Source organism: Rhagoletis zephyria, unplaced genomic scaffold (genome assembly GCF_001687245.7).
Source record: "Rhagoletis zephyria isolate East Lansing unplaced genomic scaffold, Rhagoletis_zephyria_1.1 Rzeph_scaffold_01769, whole genome shotgun sequence".
NCBI classification, from domain to species: Eukaryota; Metazoa; Arthropoda; class Insecta; order Diptera; family Tephritidae; genus Rhagoletis; species Rhagoletis zephyria.
This window is the reverse complement of record NW_016158853.1, coordinates 37,735-41,947: the sequence shown is the minus strand read 5'-3', so window position 1 is coordinate 41,947 and position 4,213 is coordinate 37,735.

Below are 4,213 nucleotides of genomic sequence, written 5' to 3'. Positions count from 1 at the left end.
TGCCAAATTGAAAAATTAAGTGCCATTTGAAGTAAACTAGGGACAAATGGCACGGTTTGAGATAAGTTGGAATCCCTGCTTCTAATAACTTACAAATATAAAAATGTGAAACATCGAGGGCTTGAATTCATTAATACCCTATATCTGCAATTTGCACAAAAACTAATTTGTGATTTTAGAAACCATCTGGGACTTATTACCTGTCGTTATATAAGGTAGCATTAATATCACTGATGACAGTTAAAGCTTAGGTGGATTTTTATATCAGAATCTCATCTTTGTGAAAAGTGTGCAGATAGAGGGTATTATTGAATATAAGCCCTCGATGTTTAAAATATATACAAATTTTATTTCAACGTATACAAAAAATAAATCTACCTGCGATTCAGCACGGCGGGAGACGGGGGGGGCCGGGGGGCCGCGGCGTAGCGTGACGGGGTGTGCGCGCCGGTCGCGCGGGGTACGTGGGGCGCGAGCGCGGCGCGCGCGGTGTGGCGCGCTAACGCGGGCCGCCGCGAAGCTAAGCAAATATAATGTTTGAAAGGGAAATAATGTCAATGGATTTTATTTCGTTTTTAAAAAGGTAATAATGTCAATTGACTTTATTTCGCACCAGGGTGGGAAATAAAGTCAATTGACCTTATTTCCGTTGATCTTATTACCTGTCACAGTTTTTAAAGAATAAAATATTTATGTACAATGTACATTGTACGTTATATAAAACAGCTGGTACAACCAACCTTATAGCCAACACTGTATTCGATTAGTGGTGCCACACCATAAGGCCATAGCCATAACCATAGCCATAGAGACCAATTGAGTTTTGGTTTTCCGCCATAACCATAATCAGCTGATATCTGAAGTGCGAGTAAGAACGTGTTTCCAGACGTCAAAAATATATATATTTTTCACAGCCAACGTTTTGGCATAAGTGTAGAATATGAACCATTTAGCTATGCAAAAACCCAAAATGTGGCTCGATAGAACTTCTTACGCTGATTTCAACTGTACCAAAATTATTTGGCGCAAAAATATAAAGATATAAAATGTTAAATTAAAATATGAAATGAAAATTAACACCTTATGAACTACATAACCGATTCAAAAACTAATGATGTCAAAATAAAGGCAATTAATTTATCTTTCAGTTGATGTATATAATTTATACTTATGTTTTTTTTATATTTTTAATCCAAAAATACTAAAAAATGAAAAACTTCGTATTTTTTCATAAAATAAAATTTTTTAACAAAATTGCATAATTGATGCAAAAGAAAGTTATATTATTAAGAAAGTAAAAGTTAGTACCTTTAATTTGATGTACATATTTTATTATGATCTACTGTTGAGTTTAAAGAATTTAGTGTTAATTAAGTGATAGTGAAAGAAGTTCTGCGCAAATATCCTACGATATTACACATTTTCCGCGCCTTGTTACACGTCATTGTTACACCGACATTGTTGACCATGAAAAATCAGCTGTTTATGGTTATGATACCTATAATCGATTATAGTTAATGTGGTTACGGTTATGGCAATGCTAATGGCTATGGCGTTATGGCATATCACCACAAATTTAATCTTAAGGTGGTAGCAATTGCATATAAGTAAAAATCCCGTGTATTTTGCTATTGCTTTTTGGTACATCAGAATGTCAAAACGAAAGGGAGTAGGAGATAAATTTCGCCATTTCGTTTTGTTGACATCCTAAAGTTGCGCCATTTCGTCTTGGGTGGCATTCTGCTGTACTAGTGTAGAGACAAAAATATCCAATCAGCTGTTCTAGTAACACCACCTTGTATAGATGCGCCTTGGTTTGTGGTGTCATTTTAACCATGGATAACTAGATATGAAACTCTTTTTCTCGTGAGAGCGCTGTCAAAGTGTGTATTTTTTATACCATTCTCCAGTAGAGCCACTGTGGCGAAAACATGTATGGGCATTTATAGAGAAAGTTATGGAGAAACTTTTGATTAAACACAACGAACAAAAGTTGCAATATTTTTCATATCTATTTTATATTTCAGTGTTTATATTGTCAGTAAAATCGCGTTTAGTTACAAATACTGTTTTATAGTAATATTAAAAAAATGCGGGCAGAAGAAATCCACTGAATTCAATGTGATGCATTTTCCACACAACTAGTGGTAGCTCGCCACTTCGCGTGTCAGCTGTTTTTCTGCCCAGGGATTGGCAGTGCTGCCAAGTACGAAAACGAGTTCCTGGGCGCGCTCTCAGAAAAAATAAGAGAGTTTCATATCTAGTTATCCATGGTTTTAACTGCCAAAGCGATGTACGAACAGCAGAGCACAGCACAACACAATTTTCTCGCTGTTTGGATTTCATCCAGTGTTTCATCTGTGCGTTTGTGCGAAACTAAAAGTGCGAAACGGTGCCATATGTTTCTTGTAAAACTATGTCGAATATTTTACATTTTCGCACTTTCGCACAAACGCACACAGTTTTGCCTTAAAGAGTGAACTCCAGTAACGCTTTTTACAAGTAAAATGATACGGGTAGATAAGTGGAAGGCGTTAGATACATCATCATTCTCTGATCATAAATACATCGAATTTAATTTTGCTTTCCCCCAAATCCCAAAATAACGACCCTGAGGAGCCCAAGAAATACAAACTGGGATCTCTATATGAAGATTGTAGAGGGGAAAAGAACGAGTTCAACACGCACGCTGAGATCGAAAAGAATGTGGTGTTAATCACTACGGCTCCCTGCGAAGCCTACAAAATTGCATGCCTTCCAGTGCATACTAAACGCAAATCCAAGCCCCTGTGGTGGAATAGGGAACTTGGACAGCACAGGCGCGAAGCACGTAAGCTCTTCAAGCTGTGTAGGGCAGCCGACAATTGGTTCTGCTTGGAGGAATACAAAGACTTCTTAAAAAGCTAAAAGACAGAAATCCGTAGGTCCAAGAAGCAATCGTGGAAGGACTTATGCGGCAACATGGAGAATACAAATGAAGTGGCAAGGTTAAGGAAGCTACTCTCCAAGAAACCGTCCACGCCAATGTTAATGGGAGAGCCACGAAATCCCCGAAAACAAAATCCCCAAACACAAAATCCCCAATTTCAAAGAAATCATCAAAATCCCCAAACACGAAATCCCCACATTTTTTGGTGGCAGTGTCACAAAATCCCCAAAACACAAAATCTCCAAACTTTTAAATAAATGTTATTACCGATCATATAAACATTAGCGCAAGCCGACTGTTATCTTTGTTCTGATTCGTAGTTACATATGTACATCCGATTTACACGATGGGGGCCATGAGGGCCAGAGGAGCTTATCTGTAAAAAAAATGTTTAGTAATATGAGAAGGAAGGATCTGTAAAAATTAAATACGGTCTTTTACTAAAAAGTTCATTGCACCTACGTGAGGCTGCATATTAGATATAGTAAAAGAAAACTACTAGCCTCGGGCTAGTACCGTGTCAATTCTAGTAATGCATTTTAAGGTGCAGCTCATAGTTTTTTGGAATGTCAGTAGGGTACTCTGGCGCTCAAGGCCTCATATATACAATGCACATAGAACTTGCACCATTACGTTATCACTAATTATTTCGCAATTTGCACTTGCAACTTATTTGAGATCTATATCACACAATATTCCTGTTAGCAATTAAAATCTGTATTTGTCCTTTCATCTTTTGCTTTAAACTATTTTGATAAAGAAATATAGTAGTTTTCCATTTATGTAAATGTCTTGAACAATGCAATTTGTGTTTATATAAATTCATGCTAAATATATTCCTATGTTGGTTGGTTGGTTGGTTCTAGTGCCTCCCAAGTTGTCCTCAGGCATCAATTAGTGCATAGTAGCACCATTTTGTTGCACTTCTCGTTTGTCGCATTTGTGCAGTTCAAACAAACCACTTTGACCCGCTTATGAATATGTGCATATCGCTTATTGTAGCCCTAGATAAATTCGCTAACTGCCGAATTGTGTGTTTCCCGAAAGCTTTATGCCTTAAGGAAGCCAGCCCTGGGCATTCACACAGGAAATGGAATACCGTTTCCTCGCTGCCCTCTATTCGGCAGGTGCATGTTTTCCCAGTGACCAGTGGCCGGTGATAGTCGCTACAATCCTAAAAACATCTACCCTAGACCTACTTAGCAGCTCTGCTGTTCTTTTCCTGCTATATACGCAGAAACGATGATAAGGTGTGGAACTGTCAAACTACAATCCTAAAAACAT